General features: G+C 42.0%; 1 protein-coding gene across 3 annotated transcripts in view; it reads left to right on the top strand.

The window, feature by feature from the left end:
• The first annotated feature begins 1821 nt into the window (after positions 1-1821).
• DAB1 (DAB adaptor protein 1) overlaps positions 1822-20005 on the top strand; it is a 777383-nt gene continuing 759199 nt past the window's right edge. For 2 of the 3 annotated variants that reach the window (XM_075936059.1, XM_014578749.3), the window contains exon 1: positions 1822-2140. The gene's annotated coding sequence lies outside the window, so the exon portion shown is untranslated. The remainder of the gene's footprint in view (positions 2141-20005) is intronic. The other variant, XM_075936078.1, reaches the window with a different exon arrangement.

The raw sequence follows: 20005 nt of genomic DNA, 5'->3' as shown, positions 1-20005 counted from the left end.
CACTGCATTCAGTGCCCACTATTAACCCCTCCTGGAAGGTTAATGCATACGCTCTCTCTCTCTCTCTCTCTTTTCTAAGGGGTTCAGCAACCAGCCATGCTCTGAAGATCAAGAAATATACAAAGCAGTTTAATTCTCACATTTTCTACATATTACAAGCGTGATCTCCTAGAATTAGCAAAAATCTCCAATGTGCATGTCTTAGTCGTGCCCTTTTCAAGCTCACCATTTAGTCATGTGTATTTATGGTAACAGTTTGTATCCTACCAGAGATTAATTTTACTGTTTGTTTCAGCCTATAGCAAGACTTTTGAGTGTGAATGGAAAGAAGAATAGGAAATTTGTACTCTCCTGATCAGTTTCCTTTTTTAACCATTTTTGCCTGCCAGCCCCCCTCCCCCCCACACATGGAAAAAGTGGGATTTACTTGAGGTCAGAGTTAAGTGAAATATGTAGAAACAGGTTGTGGATAAAGGGAATGTTCTGCCTGACTGTGCTATAAGTAGTAACTCAGAAATGTATTGCAGCTGCAGACGCTTTCATTTCTCAGAATGGATTTACTAGTAGTTACAGTAAGGGACCAGCATGCCCCCAAACCACAGGGAGAGCAGGAAACACAATCAGATGGCTAAGCAGAAATGACCGAAGAAAAAACATGATACTGTCAGTAAAATCTAAATCCATGCCCACCTACCTCTGGGTCACTGGCAACAAGGATCGAAGTTGGGATTTCTGACTTTGAGACCATGAACCTCTACTGCCTCAGCTAGAAGACCCAGTTTTGTTAGCCAAGACCATAGCAGGCTTGTCAGTCCTTATCAGGGTTCCAGATAACCTGAGCTGGGGACAGAGTGCCTGGCCAACTGGGGGTGTGTCACAAAAGATTTTGCATCCTCCATCTCTGGCCCTGGGGAATAAAACACTTTGGTCATCATTCTAATCTGCATTAACCTTGCCACTTTCAGGAAAATGTGTGATGTAAAGTCCATCTTTGTTCCATAGCTTTCCCTCAATAACTACTGCTTTCTGGCGAGGGGGTGAGAATGGTGAAGAAGAAAGAGTGGAGAGTAGAGGAAGGTGTATGAGTGTAAAGGGCAGTGGGGAAATGGATTAAGCCAATGGATAATGCTGGAGGAAGGGAACAAAAAAATTCCTCTTAATACATGCTCCAGGTTAAGGGTGAGATAAATTGTTCCATTTTGCTGGCATTATGCCTTCTTGCAAGGCACTGAGAAAGGAAGGTGATGAGCACTAGATAGGGTATTATCAATCTAGGGTTAAAAGCAAAACCATGTGACACTGTCTTTTCCTGATGTGGAAAATACCCTGTAAAGCCACAGAATGTCCCAGAACACAGGAATTAAAATTATGCAACACTTGTATACAGGTGCAAGGAACAAGATGGAAGAGTGTGTGACTAGAGAGTGATTAATAACGAGTCCTGGGTAGGACATACAGGGTGTTGTAAGTGAGCAGTATTACCCCAGCTATTTTAGGCTCTGGACACAGTAAGGGTCAGTTTCTCCCTTTGCATGCAAAGCTCATTGTACTTAGTGGAACGCTGAGACTGCTGAATTTGTTCCAGTGTGATGAATTAGGCTCACCTGGTCCCCTCAGGTGACTTTTGATACCTTTAGGTGGCATATCCTAATGAAGGGTGTAAGTGCCCCCTCCAGGTGGTTGCCTGTTTATTTGCTGTGCCTGCTGAGCCACAAATAGTCTGCTGATGAGACAGAGACCCAGGGAATCATTAAGGGCACTCGCACAAATGTGTTCCGGCACAGCAAAGCCAAGTGCACGCGTTAGACACCAGGCGGTGAAATGCTGTCGGGCTCCAGTATTAGGAGAAATGTGGTAGTGATGTATAAGGTATGAACGATGTGGCCTGCAGAGTACCAGCACTGCCTCTGCTGCTGTTGCTTCTGCTGCCGTGACTGAGGTGCTCTCACTGAACTGAAACTGCTGAGGATTTGCTCACTGGGATACCCATTGCCAAGTCGTTCGTTTCCAGGGATCTACTGCCCACAGGCAGACCCACAGAGCCCCCCTGGGGGAAAGAACTGACAGCACGAGGGGGGAGCCTTTTTCCTGCCACAAGAGGATGAGTGGGGGGCTGATCAGGGAGCAGCACTGGTTCAAGGTAGGAGAAGGTGTTTCGTTTGATTGCAGTAAAGAAGGAACGGGGGGCTCAGGGGAGGCGGTCTAGACAGATTCCGGTGTCTTGTCAGTGTCCAATTTCATATCGTGATATTTCACCCTCCTCCCTCCAAGGTGCTTGAATTGCCTGTATTTATTTCTGGACCTTCCAGTATGTTAGTATCCTAGTCCACAGAACCTGCTTTTTAGATCCTGCCAGTGGATCTGCCCCTACATGTCCAAAGGGTTTTTTGCTTTTTAAACCTAAAAGCTGCCGGTGGGTGTGTTTGGCGGGGGGGGGGGGGGGGGGGGGAGAGATCTAGAAAAGTCATGGTCAGAAAGGCTTTGCTTTAACCAGTGTGCATAATGTAGCCTCTCATTAGTGCCTTTGCCAATTGCACTTGGGTGCCTGGTTCCTATTCACTTTAAAGGGGGAGAAATAAATGGGCTTTAACTCAAAGTTTTGTTTTTCACTCAAAGACCTGTCAAAACGCTGGTGTTTGTCACACAGCAATTTGCAATCAGTGCAGGGGACTGATTCCTGGATGGAAACTGAAGTATGAATGTATGGGATTTATGCCCTGCCTTGTACCATAAGGGTTAAGACTCAAGGAAATGTGCATTTTATTATGCCTAGGTGGAAATGAGAATTATATGTCTGCTTAAATTATTTTGAACATGACAGAGAGGCTCCTCTAACACTTCCATTGCTGGAAACTAACAATTTACTTTAGAGACTGTTTTCAGAACACCAGGCTTGTTGATTTTCAGATTAAATGACCCTCTAACATTCTTTTTCTGTCTGCCTACCTATGTGTGTACATCCTAATAGGAGAAACTAGAACCAGCTGTTACAGATTGGTTTTGTATTTGTACCTAAATAAATATTTTGCTGCTTTTCAGACTGCTTCTTGATGCCTCCTTAAAATTGAGATGATTAATCAATTGGGTTAGTGGCCAATTAGGCATAACCTTGTAGGAAAATAATTATGCATGAGTATATGGGATTTGACTAGTAATGTGCTACAGTATGCACCCAGACTTCAATAGCTCCTTCCTAATGTGTGCAGATTCAGTGGTTTTTTCCCCCCCCCTTAATTCAAGATAAAAATCAAAGTGAGATGCCAAATGCTTTATCACTTGTAAAGGGACAATTCATTTTCCTTCTGCAGTGAAATATGTATTTTAGTTAGTTTTAAAACAAAGGGGGTGGGAAGCAGGAAGCTATTTTCTTGTCTGTCACGAAAGATTTTTCTCTTTTTTAAATATACTCTTTGTAATGCCACTGCTTGCTTTGGTTATTTGGTTTAGACAAATGAATTTTACTTCAGTGCCCTAGGAGTCTCAGAAGAGGAGGTTACAGTGTTATGCCTTTTGAGGACAGTCATTTTAACTGATCTTGTTAAGTAACACCATTATTAAATGAGTGAAAATTGAAGCAAATGCATTTTTCAGTGGTCACAAGTTCTGCTTCTGAGATAAATTTCTCTTTATGACTAGAGAGGTTTTTGCACTGCAGTATTACAATACAGCCATATTAAAAAGGTCCTTGGAGCAAATAACCCTCCAACACTGCAGCTTCATCTTCAATAGACTTAAGTAATTCTGGGGGAAATAATAACATTGGATTTAAACAATCTAGGCTGAATTGAAGTCCCCGTGCCCTCCCCCACGTTGTGTAAGCTTCTTGGAGCTTTTATGCCAGGCAGATATCTAAAACCCATGTCTAAAGTGAAAGAAAAACAAATATTGCCCCCTCCACTCCCCCCCCCTTTTTTTTGGTGCAACAGGTCCTACAGCCTTTTTAAAAATAGGTTGACAGTGATGTCTATGCTTGATTGTCAATGAAGTGTAGTGTCTATTTTCTGATGAACAGTGGTACATAACAACATTTTCTTCTCTATGTTGTTTTATTATGTTTCTATAATGTAACAAAATGGGGTGGGGGGGAGGAGAGAAGAAAACTTGGAATGAAAGAAAAGATTCCAAAGGGATTATTGCAGTAGCAATTTATGAGCTAATTAAGATTTATTCTGAGGCAAACTGCATGGTGGCTAGTGCTTTCATTGGGCTGTGGCATCGAAGTCAGTCATGATATAGGCAAGTACATGCAGTTAAGCAATCTCATACCACATCCATACTTCATAATTTTGAAGTGTAAAGAACAGTTGCAGGACTAAGCCAATTAACTTCAGTGCTAAAACTCTGTTTTTGAGTGGAGGTGAAGGGAGTTTGTTTTCTTCTCTGTAATTGCAGCTTGTATTTTCATTTCATTGGTGGTGGTGGTTTTTTTTTTTTTTTTTTTTTTTTTTTTTTTTTTAACAAATGAATCTTTATTTTAATAATGTAAAAACTGTAGAGATGAAGCAGAACAATCCAATTTGTTCCAAACAAGAAGCAGAAATCTCCTATAGTAGAACCTCAGTGTTAGGAACACCAGAGATCTAAACTGACTGGTCCACCTCATTTGGAACTGGAAAGATGCCATCAGGCTGCAACCGAGGCAGCCCACCACCACTCCTGCAAAAAAGGCAAATGCAGACGAGTACTGTGTTTAAATATAAACTATTTTTTTAAGGAATTGACAAGCAGGGTGACTATTTCTGTGCTTGTTTCGCTTAAGATGGTTAAAAGCAGTGTATTTCTTCTACATACTACATTTCAAACCTGCATGAAGTTAATTTCAACTAACTTTTGAAAAAACAACCATAACTTTTTGTTCAGAGTTATGAACAACCTGCTGAGGTCCTGCGACACTTAAGTTCGACTATATATGTAATTTGTCCCAAGTGGCCAGATCAGTCAAATGCTTGTGTGAACCAAACATTGCTCCACATAAACCTTTTCAGAAAAGATCCTCTCATTGATTAGAGAGTAATAGAGCTGTAGCTGTGTTAGTCTGGTCTTGCTGAAACAAAAGACAGGACTATGCAGCACTTTAAAGACTAACAGGATGGTTTATTAGGTGATGAGCTTTTGTGGGCCAGACCCACTTCCTCAGGTCAAATTGTGGAGGAAAATTGGCATGACCATATATACCAAAGGGATGCAATCAAAAAAAGTGAACACATATAAAATTGACAAATCTGATTTTAGAACAGAGGGAGGGTGAAGGGGGTAGGTTAGTGTCTCTGAGATAATGATATTAGGGGTGATAATTGGGGAAGGTGGCATTGCTCAGAGTGACATCTGTTTGACAGGTATTTATTGCAGAGTGATACTAAGGGCTCTTATTTTATATATGTAATGATAAGTTCTAGCAAGCTGACGGAGAGTTGAAATGTTACCTCTGTGAGCCAGATTTGATTAATATATTTACTATTTACCTTTAATCCAGGGCTTCAGTAACTGTAGTAATGTTCATTTTCTATCAATTTGCATGTGAGTAATTCTAACTGTAGAGGCTCATGCATGAAACTCCAGAGGTCCAGGTTCAGTTCTGCCTTTCAGCGCTACACACAACTATAAGAATGATCACAGTGGGTCAGACCAGTGGTCCATCTAGCCCAGTATTCTGCCTTCCAACAGCAGGGAATACCAGGTGCTTCAGAGGGAATGAGCAGAGCAAAGTAACTATTGAGTGATCCATCCTCTGTTGTCCATGTCCGCCTTCTGGTAGTCAAAGGCTAGGGAAACAGAAAATAGGGCTGATCCATGACCATCTTAGCTAATAGCCATTGACCGACCTATCATCCAGGAACTTATCTGGTTCTGTGTTTAATCCAGTTAATTTGTGGCCTTCACAGTATCCTCAGACAAGAAGTTCTACAGGCTTGACTATAAGTTGTTGTGTTTTGTTTTAAACCCACTAAAAATTAATTTAAAGAATTCCTATATAAAGGAAGAACTAGTAAAGGAGTAAAAATAGTTTCTCATTCACTTTCTCTACACTATTCATGATTTCTTTTTATAGAACTCTGTTATACTCCCATAGTTATCTCTGTTCCAAAATGAAAACTCCCGGTCTTTTTAAGTGGCTTCCATCTGAGGAGAAGTTCCATACTTCTAGCTGCTTTTTGTTGCCTTTCGCCATACTTTTTCCAATTCCATTATATTTTTGAGATGGGGTAACCAGAACCACATGCAGTATTAAAGGTGTTGTTATACCAGGGATTTATATAATGTCATTATGCTATTTATTCTCATTATCTATCGCTCTCCTAATGGTTCCTAAAATTCTGTTAGCTTTTTGTCTCCCATTTCACCTTGAAGATGTTTTCAAAGAACTATCCACTATGACTCCAAGATCTTTCTTGAATAGTAACAAGTTTTTTTTTTAAGCCTGATTATTTTGTATGTGTGGTTCGAATTACCGGTATGTCTTCCAATGTTCATTGCTTTGTATTTATCACGATTGAATTTCATCTGCTATTTTCTTGCTCAGTTTTGTAATTATTTCTTTTTCTTTTTGTATCTCCTTGGAGTCTGCTTTGAACTTTATCTTTACTAGTTTTGTATTATCTGTAGATTTTTGCCACCTTTTTCCAGCTGCTATATTAGCCAGCTCAGATTATGGTAGTATGTATAATAAACAGTAATAGAAAATTAGTTTATACATTTCATAACATGATTTTGCAAGCCAATCAAAAGTAAGCAAAATTATTTGACAGCCGTATCTCATTCGTTGTGCCTCTGTATTAGCGCATGTAACGATCAACCTCCTATATTTAGAGATGACAAAATAGATTAATAATGCCTAGTAGGCCATATCCCTGGATGGTGTAAATTAGGATAGCTCCATTAAACTCCATGATACTACATCTGTTTGCACCAGCTGAGGATACGGCCTGTTACTTTTCATTTATACAAAGCCAAATTGTTACTTATTCATGCTATACTGTTACTTATTCATGCTATACTGTACTTGAGTCTACAAGAATTCCCTCCAAAATCAATGGGATTATTCCTAGAATAAAATACTGCTCAATGTGAATGAAGGCATCAGAATCTGGTTCATAGTGTCTGTCTTCCAGGAGATGTATACAGATTGTATACAGGTATTGCCCACTGCTGAAATTCTTGCACCTTTGGGAGCAGAACAGAGTAACCATTCTGGACTTGCAGTGTTATACAGGAGGGGTTTGGAAAAAATAATTGAAGAAAAACTAATTCATTTGAAGTCATAGGGGGAATGTAGGCCATGGAATGTAATTATCCAAGTTGGATATTGGCCAGGATATGTTAGTTAACATTTTTAATCTCACGAAAAGTGCCATGGGACTTTTAATAACAAATGGTCAGGATTATGTTTTACATCTTATTTGAAAGCTTGAGTCAAGGATGGAGTCAGTGGTTTGCTTTCCCTCTGAATAAGTTGCTTTAATCCATGTACGTTCCACCCTATCGAGCTCTCCTGATATACATGGCTTTCACCACTGTGTAACCAGGAGCTATCTTCATCCTGAACTACTTGTCTGAAAAAACTCCAGCAACAAGCATTACTTTCTCCTCTTCCCTTTTTTGTATAAATTATGTACAATGGCCCTCACCCAACTTTCTTGTTACGTAACATTAGATATAGTGTTCTTTGAACGTGTGGTGTTAGATTGACCATTTGGAAATGAATGCATCAGAGTAATCATTGCCAAGTGTCATACACTAAGGCAAACCCCAATCCTAATTCTTAAGTGGCCTTTAGAGTAAATTGCATCTACATATATGTCTGCACCATAGCTTGTTTCAGTGACTGTTATAGCATTTTTTTGCAAGAGCAGATGTTGTGGCAAAAGTCCAGGTTACATTGTCATGACCTAAATTACCCGTCCTGCTTCAGTTGGTCGTGGTATCTTTCAATGTCTGCCCTAAACTCTTGTGTAGTGATTCTGTGACTGTTAGGCAGTCTTATCATTTCACTTCCCAAGAAGACTGAATTTTGTTGGTAGATGAAGTGATCATATTTCTCCTGTAAAGCACCTTTGAGATGAAAGGTCCTATTTAAAAAGGGGTTGCTATTGTACATAACAAGGATTAGTACTGAATCCCTTTTCCTTAACTGTAGTATCAAGAAGACAAGACTAATTCCATCTTTGGAAGGTATGAGGAACTTTTGGAACAATATGTAAAGTGGGTTTCCTAGAGAAATACCTGGTGATCAGGGGAATGCAAATCCTCCCCTCTATTAAACATGTTGAATATACACCATTGGGGGAGAGACCCACTGTATGCTAATTACCTGCTTCTGGAACTCGTGGTCAAAGACCCATTGACCTAAAAAAAAGTGTGATTGTTTTGTGCTAAAACTATGATCTGGTAACCACAAGAATCCCCTTGGGTGAAGGTGTTGAAGGACTTATCTTGCCCAAGTGCATTTTAGGCATGGGCTACTGTCCAGTGAGCATATTACCATGCACCCATGTTCTTTTTAGCGTTTGTGGGGTTTTTTTATTATGTTTTCTCTGTAGTGCATTTTGCTTTCAGAGGCCATCTTGCATAGGAAGTGTGATGCAGTGCCTTGTAACATATAACCATATTACGCCTGTTAACCATTCTGAAAACAGGTGCATGTCTGCAGGGAACCTGTTTGTGCTGAGAATAACACTTTTATCTTCTTTTGTATGACTGGTGTGGAGCAGCAACTACAATTTCACTTGAAGTTGATTGAGCCAAATGGCCACATCAAGAGTAGCAGAAGTTATTGCAGTGATGCTGTCTTCATATTTATGAATTGGGCAGTAGGCTGTGATATGTTTGCTCTGTGGGGAGGAGCCAGGCTCGCATGCAGGGGAATTCTTGTTTCCTTTCCATTTGTGCATTAGCTACCAGCATGTACCATTGCTGGTTTGGATTCGGTTCAGAGCTGACCAAGGTGACCATGGAAGGTCAAACTCAGGAACGTTCTGCATGGGAATCCGGTGCAAGATTTTGGTTTACAAACATAAAATACATGGTGAAGGCAGAGAACTGTGCACCTCAAAAATACCCTGGTTAGAAGGGAGAGTTGCTGGTCTCCACCTAGAAAGGCAACTTCTTTGGGAGCTGGAAGACCAAGAGTGAATGTCCATGAATGCAGCTGCTCTTGGACAATGACAGTATTACTTTAAGATGGCAAGAGATGACATTGTACCTCTTATGACACAAGCCTTTCTACTGCTGTCTGTGGGTATGTCTACACTTGCACCCTCTTTCAAGAGAGGGATGCAAATGTAGATATTCAAAATTGCAAATGAAGCTGGGATTTAAATATCCCATGCTTCATTTGCATATTCATGTTATGGCACTATTTAAAAAAAAAAAAAATTCTGTCCAGATGTGGTTATTTCGAAAGAAAACACTTCTTCCGAAATAACTGGTAAACCTCGTTGTAGGAGGAATAAGGTTATTTCAGAGGAAAGGTTTTCTCCCAAAAATCACGTCTAGACAGTGTTTCTTTTTTCGAAATAGCACTTTTGAAATAGCGCCATAACACAAATATGCAAATGAAGCACGGGTGTGACGGGGTGAGGCAACCCAGTCACCCCCCGCTAGCGGCAGACGGGGTGGGGGAGCAGAAAAGCGGCGCAGCGGACTCAGCCGCGCTGAGCGCGCAACCGCCCAGCGTTACGCCGCGGCACGGACAGACGCCTGAGGAGGGCGCCTACGTCACGAGCGCGCCGGGGGCGGCCGCTGACGTCATGGCCGCGCTGGGGCGTGGCAGTGAGAAGGGCGCCCCGGAAACGGGGCATAAAAGGGAGACCGGGGAAGACATGGGGAGGGGGCCCGGAGCAGGGAGACGGGCGACCGGAGGAGACTGGAGGGGGAGCAACCCGCGCACGGCGGAGGAACGCGGGCAGACAGGAGGGGCGAAGGAAGCGCACGCCGAGGGTGCAGCGCGGCGGGAAGGTACGGGAGGGGCCGAACCCGACCCGTAAAGGGGGAGGGGCGGAGTGTCTTGGGCCCAGGGCGGGCTGTGGAACCCGTGAGCAGGCGAGTTTGGGGGAACATACCCCGTCTGCTTCCGCAGAGCGTGATACGCTCAGCGTTAGGGCCCTGGGTCAGGGTCCGGAGAGAGGGTGGGCCTGGACCCCCACTCCGCCCCGGGCATATAGGGGCAAACACATCAGTCACCAACGGGGGCGACCCGTGACAACGGGATATTTAAATCCCGACTTCATTTGCAATTTCGAATGTCTACATTTGCATCCCTCTCTCGAAAGAGGGTGCAAATGTAGACATACCATGTTTGACAGTGCAGTGTTTTGCTTGCTGGACTGAAAGTGATGGTTCTTGGTAAACGATCTTGCTGTGTATTTCCACATCCATCTAGATCTGACCTTATCTCTCTGTTGGAAATGTGAAGAATGGTTCAGCCAAATTTATGTAAAGCTTTCTTAAAATTTGGTGCTGGTGAAAGCTGCTTGAATGACAGCATTGGAGACTAATGTCCTCTGTCCACAGAAGAGAGTTTACCTGGGCTGCACAAGATAATACCTGCAATGTGTGCTAAGTTACCTCACACTAGCTTTGGGAGGACTGCTGCCAGGCCCAATATAGTTCATACCTGACTAGTCCTTTCTTTGTTTGCTTAATAGACCCCCTAAGATGTCATTTACTGCCCATCATTTAGTGCCCATCATGATAAGGTATGTTAATAGACCATGTGCACTGGGGGCCTCAAGATGACCCAGAGATTCACAGTATTGCCAGTCTGATCTGTCCAAAAATCATACCAAATTATAAAAATCACAAAATTGGCTCAAATCATGTGACTATAAAAGGTGATTCATATTTTCCTCCTCTTCGGGTTGAGTCTTTAGGAAACACTTGGGTCATATTTTCAATCTCTCCCAGGAGAAATGGAAACGTACACTTTTTAATTTTTAAATAAAAGCTGAGAGTCTCTGGTAATCACTTGGCTTCAGAAAACGGCAAATTTCAGCTCTTATGATTTCATCAAGAGACATAACTGTGCATAAGCCATTGAATGGCTGTCAGGTTACTTCCTCTTTATTTTTTCAGGAAGAAAGCCTCTTGCCCAAAAGCCTCTTGCGCAAAAATGCCCCCAATTATGCAAATAAAGTGCAGCAATATGCTAATCTGCACATCATTTACATAGGCTTTCGTGCAAGAGGGATGCAATGTAGACCTAGCCGGAGTGTGATCATTATCGGTGTAACCCATATTTGCTTAGTCACTTAGGCTTTGTCTATACTATGCAACTTTTAGCAAAATGTCTGTATTGCTAGAGTTGTGTTGCTAAAAGTTGAGCAGTGTAGCAGCTGTCAGCTCTTTTCTTGCCAAAATACTTTCACAAGGGGCTTCAGAGCAGTAGCTGTTAGTCTGGAACTGGGCTGATTGAAGGGGTCGGTTCCTGGTTGAGTGGAGGTGTGCTGCATGGCTATTGGAAAGCATTTGTTTGAGGTTAGGGGGTTGTAAACCTCCTGATGCCAACTCTGTTCACACATCTATACAGGTGATATCATCACAGGACCTAACCTTGTAAACCATCATATCAGAGGCTCGTACAGCTCCACATCCACTAATGTGATCTGTGCCAGCAATGCCCCCCTGCCATGTATCTTGGCCAAACTGGACAGTCTCTACGACAAAGGATAAATGGATACAAATCAGATATCTGAAAAGGCAACACAGAAACCTGTTGGGGACCTTTTAACTTGCATGGGCACTCATTAACGGATCTCAAAGTCCCTATATTATTTCAAAAGCCGGCTCAATGGGGAAGCTGCAGAACTGAATTTTATTTACAAATTTGATTCCTACAACAGAAGTATGAACAAAGACATTGGCTGGACATTCCACATCCTAATGACAAAAAAACAAAACAAAGGGTACTTAAGAATACTTAGTACCCACATTATCAGCTTAGCATGGAACATCTTAAACAACGAGAAGTCTAGCAGCACCTTAAAGACTAACAAAACGTGTAGCTGGTATCATGAGCTTTCGTGGGTACAACCCACTTCTTCAGATGAATGGAGCATCAAAAGTCCAGATCCAAGAATAAATAAGGGGGGCGGGAGTGTCCAGTTTAACATGGACGCTTTAATTGACAATTTCTCCTCCCTCCCCTTTTTTTCTTTTCCCTCAGCTTCCCTCCCCTCCCTCCCTGTGCTTTTTCTTTTTAAACTGGGCTGAACCCTTAAATTCCATTCACCTGAAGAAGTGGGTTGTGCCCACGAAAGCTCATAGTGCCAGCTACATGTTTTGTTAGTTTTGCAGCACCTTAGAGACTATTTGTTGTTTTTTAAGTTTTCACAAGGGGTGTTAGAGTGTTCCTGCTGACAAAGAGCTGTTCATACCAGCACTTCTTTTCAGCAAAACTTTTGTCTTTCACAGGGGTGTCATTCATTTGCCAGTGTAGACGTGACCCTAGATGTAAAAAATCTAGATGTATGCCATTTAAAAATGTCCTGGGAGATCTATTCCTACTGTGTCTTGGTAATGGAGGGAAGCCAGTTATTCTTTGCGTATGTCTAAACTACACTCCTCTGCCGGCAGAGGGATGTAAATTAGACGTAACGAAAGTGCAAATGAAGCGGGGATTTAAATATCCCACACTTCATTTGCATAATGTTGTCTGCCGCTTTTTTCCCCCCCGAAACTGGGCTTTTCAAAAAAGGCAGTTTAGATGGGGATTTAAATATCCCACACTTCATTTACATAATGTTGTCTGCCGCTTTTTTCCCCCCGAAACTGGGCTTTTCATCAAAAAAAAAAAAAAAGGGCAGTTTAGATGGTGCATTTTTGACAGAAATGCCGCATTTTTAAAGATCCTGTACCCCTCATTCGAAGGGGTACAGGATCTTTAAAAATGCGGCATTTCTGTCAAAAATGCACCATCTAAACTGCCCCTTTTTTTTTTTTTTTTTGATGAAAAGCCCAGTTTCGGGGGGAAAAAAGCGGCAGACAACATTATGTAAATGAAGTGTGGGATATTTAAATCCCCGCTTCATTTGCACTTTCGTTACGTCTAATTTGCATCCCTCTGCTGACAGAGGGGTATAGTTTAGACACATCCTCACTGAAGTCTTCTTACTCAACACAAGCTCATGTTGTCTAGTTTTGAACCTTTTCCCAATTAGAAGCATGATACAGAGGTCACTGATGTCTCCAAAATTTATTCTGTCAGGTCATCCTGACTCTGGAAAGAGTTCAGAGTTTAATTGTAGGGTCACATTTTTTTCTTACCTGAGTTGAAATTTTGTAGTTAATTGTAATTTTCCATATTGCAAAATACTAAAACATTTCCCATCCATTCCATAGCATGAATGTAACCTATTGTTGACTCCAGGTTATACAAAAATGCATCAGTTAGGTACAATATAAAGAATTTATTTAAGGCATTTATTCCAGATTGTACTGCCTATGGTGCGTTATTTCAAGTGCAAGCAAATAATTTGATTTACTTATTGCAACACTGAAAAAGCAGCCAAAAATATTGTAATGCGGTAACAGTATTTGTTTTAAAGGATGCAATCAGAGAGCTATAAGCACATTGTAGGGACTTCCTTTCCTTGCCATTAAACATCTACTACATGTTTAGTTTTGATTTTATTTTTACACCATGTGAGAAATTTGTAACCACCAAGGATTTCATAACTGTTGTCTAGAAATTTCACATTGCTGATACCATTTATAACTTCCTGTTCAGAATTACCAGCTTGTACCCTCTGAGGTGTAGAAGGGTGTCTTTGTCCCTCTATGCCAGAGAGTCAATGATCACTTGTACAGTTCCTCCCTCTACTGGGGAGAATCAGTTGACATGCTCACATCTCCTGAGTTTAAAAAAGCAATATCTATGCACACATCCTACCCAAAAGGGAATTCTGACACATCAGTTTGTGGAATTAACATTTCTTTGTACTGATAAGATTCCTGGTGCGTCTCCTCCCACTTTATCTACCAGTCACAACGTCTGATGTATTATGTAGTGTACCTACTGCTTAGGTTTCCTCCCCTTCCCTTCCCTCTGCTATCTCTGCTACTCTCTTTGTATTTAATCTGTTTTAGCTCAGCAGTTGCCTTGCTAACTTTCACTTTCTCCTTCATTTATTCCCAGATGGCCTCTGAATGATTCTCAGAATTCAATGCAACTTTCTGACTAGCTGTTAAGGATGTTATGGAAGCAATGTAGTTGGTGACTTTTTTTTTTAAGATATAGGAATATATTCCACTCCTTATGTGAACACCTAAATCTCATTAACATTAGTGGAAGATATGAATGAACTCTGAGGAGAATATACTACCAATGCCAGTATAATAAAGGTCAGTTAAATGGCTCAACATTAATGGAGTTAATGCCAAATGTGTCTAACTCGACAGCCTACTAATTGTGCAGTTTGCTGGAGCTAAAGTGGCAAGCTCATTGTCTAGATACCATTTCATACAGAATATATTTATAAAAAAGTTTGTGCAGCTGATTGCAGGTACTTCCTGTTGTATATCATGATAAATGGATTGTGAATCCTGCAGCACTCAATGCATTTGACTAGCAGTATGATAAAAGCACTGTAGAAATGGTATAAACACAGTAACTTATGGGCGCCTTTAAATAAGAAAAATAGTGGGACTCCAAGATAACCAGAAAAGGAGGTGGATTTGGGGGTTGTTTGTTGCACACCCAACATTATAATGGCATTGTGACTATCCATAGTGTGTCTCAGTGCAGATATTCTGAAAGAGTTCAGCTAGATCAGCGATTGGCAACCCCAGCTAGTGAGTGGGATGTGTAAGTGACCCTCCATCTCAGGGGTCCTCAAGACTGTCATAACCAAGGTGGACTCCCGGGATAGGATAGTTTTGTTAATGGTGCTTGTGTACCTAGAATTTGTGGGGTGTGTCAACTGTATGCAGAGGGAGTGCACAGCTCTCATCATGAATATTGTCGTCAACACGCACCTCACCTCACGTGTCCTTGCTTTGCACGTGTCACTTTAGTAATACTGGTTGGTTAAAAAGCTATGTGGGTGGAAACCAGTTGAATGAAGCAACTCTGCACATGGGCAACAGTAAACAATGTCTCATGGGCCCCACATACAACCCGCATGGGCTGCAGGTTGTCCATGACTGACCTAGATTGTAATTGATGGTGCCTGTGACCGATAACTAACAGTATCTTTGCCACAATCCTAGTTTTTCTGTATGCTACATAATTATTACTATAAACAAGGAGTCTCGTGGCGCCTTAAAGGCTAACAGATTTATTTGGGCATAAGCTTTTGTGGGCAAAACCCACTTCATCAGATGCATGGAGTGTTGTTAGTGTGACAGATCAGACTCCATCTCAGCTCCCGTTTGTAACCGAATGCCTGAACTTCCAGAGATCATTGTTAAATCACAATGTTCTGCAGTCTCAAAAAACAGCTTTGCTATACAGCCTTTGAATTGTGAGCCCCATCCAACTGATGTTTGGTCTTGGGGAGTTGGCTGTGAGCAAGATATACTTCTGCAGTGTCAGAACCAGTAAGAGCCCTACCAGAATCACAGTCCAAAGTCCTTAATTTTCCTTGGTGATGAGGCAAATGAGACAGATATGGGAATAGTTCAGGAAGGGAAATGTGCCAGCCGATGGTCAGAAAACAAGTAGGGGTGACTTGAATTGTGTGAAAATTCAGCGTATGAGAGAGTGGAAGCTCTCCTTGACTGTCTTGGGAATACCCAACAAGTGCATTGCTTCAAGGAATATATGCACTGACCTGTCTGGTATGATGCTTGAAATCTTTGCTAATCTCCATTTAACCTGGTGGTCTGCACACTGGTGTAGCCATGAGCTTTGATCCTGCCCTAAAGGCACAGAAAACTTGTCAGCCTACTTGGCCGCTTCTCACATTGAAGCAAGATGAAATTCTCTGCTATTTTCTGACCTCTTCATTCACTATGTCTGAGGTTGGTGAATTCCTTAATAGGAGTTCAGAATCAGCCATGAGAACTAGATCTCTAGCATCATCCAGCTAAGTGTCAAGACAAGATCTTAATGACACTCTATGCTATAAATCAGTGGCTCTCAAACCTTTTGGCCCATCATCCATCTGGCTCAATGCAAACCTTTCCATGGACCAGCAGTTGCTAATGGAAATTCACTGTTAATTCTATAATTACGCCCAAGCCATTTTGCTAGTGCTACACCTAGGGAGAATGGTTTATTTTAACCAGTAATAATCTGTTTAACTTTAAATTAAGAAAGGAAATAAGTGCTTTAACTTTCTCATGTTAGTGTACCAAATGTAATCTTAAATTATCTCCAACACACCGTTCCCATGTCGTCTTTCTTTAGGGCAGGGCTGAAGAATGGTGGTTTTTTTTCTTTTTCTTTTCTTTTCTTTGGGAGGCACTGACCCACAGAAATGGTTTGGGGACTACACAAATGAGAAGTGCAAAAAAAAAAAAAACCCCACCTCTAGAGATGCCCAACCCTCATTGTTGTAGCCTCCAGCTGAGACACTTCACTCTTGGTACTCCAACCCCACAGGGGGAAGGATAGTGAGAACTGAGGTTCAGGGCTTCCCATAGGCCAGACTTACTCTTCTGGGATTCCACGGTTAGTGAATTTTGTGGACCTCCCTAGGGATTAGGGCATAAATGGGGAGGTTCAGTGTGTGGGACAGAGCAACCAGTGAGAAGGATAGGGGTGCAGGATCTGGATGGGGGGTAGGGTGTCTGGCCAGGGGGCAAGAGCAAAGGAAGGTGTCTAGCCAGGAGGGAGGGTGCAGGAGCATGCTGGGGTGGGGGTAGGGTGTCTGGTTGGGGGGAGGGTGAAGGAGCAAGGGACGATGCAGGAATGGGCAGGGGGGAAGAAGCAGGCTGGGGTAGGGTGTCTGGCCGGGGGGAGGGGATAGGAGCAGGCTGGGGGTGCAGGTTCTCAGTGGGGAGGTGTGCATAAGGGGGCTTGAGGTGCGGGGGTCTGGGCATGAGGGGGGGCACTTACAAGTAGACTGCAGACATAACACTGTATAGAGAGCTGTCCTCATTGGCAGAGAAATGACTGTTGAATCTCGTGTTTCACTGATACTTCACAAGGAAGCTTGCATTGTAGTTAACCCGTCATAAATCTGGTGGTCCCTGTTAAGAGAGAGACAATGCTTATAAATTTTGTTACGATTGCTCATTCTCCTCTGTGCCTTCTTCAGCGCAGCCTCTTATGCATGATGATTTCTGTGAGCTCATCTACAAGGTCTCTCTTAGGCCATATTTAAATCCCTCCTAAAAACCTAGGTTGAAATCATGGCTCCATTATAGTTTGTGGTAAGACTCCAGTTCTTGCCACAACTTTGATGGAGCCAAGTCTCAGGCTATGTCTATACTACAGGGTTTTTGTGCAAAAACAGTGGTTGATTGTGCAATGTTTTTGCATAAAAACCAGCAGAGCATCCACGCCTCAAGCACATGTTTGCACACAAAAGAAATACAGTAAATTGACAGGACAGAGGGCTTTTGCCAGTACTTATTCCTCTCCCCACAAGGAATAACTCCTTTTTTGCGCCACAGCTCTTTCCCAAAAAGGCATGTGTAGAAGCTCCGCAGGTTTCTTGCGCAAAAAGCACCTATCACAAAAAGCACAGGTACTCTGATGGCCACTTCGTTAATAGCCATCATAGCGTTCTTGTGCAAGAGCATCCATGCTGTGTGGCCACTCTCTTGCACAAAAGCACATCACTTTTGTGATGCGCTTTTGAGGTGTGGATGTGCTTTTGCACAAGAAGTTTTTTGCAGAAGATCTCTTCTGCAAAAAGCTTCTTGGGCACAAAACCCTGCAGGGTAGCCAAACCTCTGAGAGAGAGCCATGTTTATCTGTATCTGCAAAAACAAGGAGTCCTATGGCATGTTAAAGCCTAATAGATTTATTTTGGCATAAGCTTTCATGAGTAAAACTTCATCTGAAGTGGGTTTTACCCATGAAAGTTTACGCCTAAATAAATCTTTTAGTCTCTTAGTCTAAGGTGCAACAGGACTCCTCATGTCGTGGTGGTGTGGTTTTTTTTTTTTTTTTTTTTTTTTTTTTTTTAATGAAGCTGGAATTTCACTTTCTTCTGTTCTACTTAAAGGAAAATCAGTTGACTTGTTTAAAATAGTTAATACATTATCTATTTTTGTTCCTATACTTTTCTCTCCCAAAGAGTGTCTGTTTGCATGTTCTCTGGATATTTTAGAAAAGTGCTAACGTACAAAAGGTGCTACTATCCATGAATAAGCACATTTTTACTTGAGAGAGAAAATACTGAATAAGCTTAAGAAATTTTGGTTTTGTTCTCCAGGTTACTGGACAGATTGATTAAAGGAGTAAGATGGGGGTTTTGACACAAAGTTCAGACACTTCCCCATAGTTTGAAGGCATTTGATGTGGAGTTTTGATTTGGACACATGTCTTGGAAAGAAAAGTCTGTATGTGATGATTTAATTCCAAAGAATCAGTTTTGAAGTTAGGCATCATCTTCTCATTCTTATTTCTCCAGCAGAAGAGAGACAACAGAATTAGACAGATTGACCTTGTTCTTTTCTTGGATGAGGTTGAATTTGACAGTAGCTTGGCAGGGAAGCTTGCAGTGACACTGCAGTTTTCTTGGTGCTTTGCAGACACATAGATTAAAACGAATCAGAATGAAGTGATAGAAGAAGTTGGGGGAAGTGCATAGGTTGGAAAATCAATCAGTGTTAAACATCGAGCCACATACATTTTCCACAGAGACATGGGTGTTGTGTGCAATGCTGGGGGAAGGGGAGAGGGGCACGCAACAAATATGAGATGGCTTTGGAATAAAATCCACTTCAGCTGTTCAGTATCCAAATACGCTGTTTGGGGGAGAGCACTCTCAGTTGACGGGCTGGTCAGGAATAAAAAAGGAAAGAGTCCGTCAAATGGAAAAGTAACTCTTTCTAAAGTGTTCGACCAACTATTCAAGCCTAATATGGATGCTTCAGAATGAAGAATAAGGAGGAATTATAAGAGTTGGGAGACTATCTTTTGGAGGAACAACTGAAGCAAAAATGTTCACTCTTGAATCCTGAACATCTCACCTCTCCCTTGAAGCAAAAAGAAAATACCGGGAATAAAAATGGTGCTCCACTGAAACATTTTCATTCTTCTTATCTTTATCTTGCGGCTGTTTCTCTCCTTTTTTTGGGGGGGGGGGGGAAGTGTGTGTGTGTGTGTGTGTGTGTGTGTGTGTGTGTGCCTCCCTGTAGTGTAAAAGCCATGCAATTAGGTACCCATTTGGCTCCATTTACTCCTAACGGTCTGTTAATCAAAATTCTTGCCCTTTTCCTTGTAATGGGTATAATTCTCCAGTACTATATTTATAGCTGAGTAGAATAAAGGTCTTATTTTATCTATGGAGGAAGAGTATGGGCAGTTATAATCTAGGCTTTTTCACATACACATATATAAGGACAGGTTTAATCCCCAAACTAGAGTATCCACAGGATAATACTGTGTTAGTCTCCTGGTCCTTTGGTCTCTGGTCACTGCTCAGTCTGTCAGCAGAGAGTTGCTACTTCAAGTGAACAGTAACTGCAACCTAAACACAACTCCTTGGTATTCAATGCTAATAACCATACAGACGAACTGAAGATAATTCGTACTTTGAGTGCTGTGGAGGATGGGAGGGAGGTTCAGGAGAAATGAGTGTAAGGTCAGGAGAAACTCAAGCACAGGGGTTCTTAAACAGGGATCTGGTACCCTGAGCAGGTCTCAGGTTTTGGTGAGGCCTGGGACAGAAAGCCACAGCCCCTTCCTATGGGATTGAACTCTTGAGTCTTGCTGCTCAGAGTTGAAGCTGAGCCCTGAGCAATCTAGCTTCACATGCCCTCTGTGGCTTGTTGCGGGGGTTGAGGCTCAGAAAGGAAAAAGGTTGAGAACCTTTGCACAGAAAGAAGGGGGACTTAAAAGGCAACTGGACTTTCCCCATATATCAGAGAGAAGAAAGCTATAGGTCATGGC

The sequence above is a fragment of the Pelodiscus sinensis genome, chromosome 9 (genome assembly GCF_049634645.1).
Source record: "Pelodiscus sinensis isolate JC-2024 chromosome 9, ASM4963464v1, whole genome shotgun sequence".
Lineage (NCBI taxonomy): Eukaryota > Metazoa > Chordata > Testudines > Trionychidae > Pelodiscus > Pelodiscus sinensis.
Note: the sequence above shows the minus strand (reverse complement) of the source record. Positions and strands in the feature narration are given on the sequence as shown.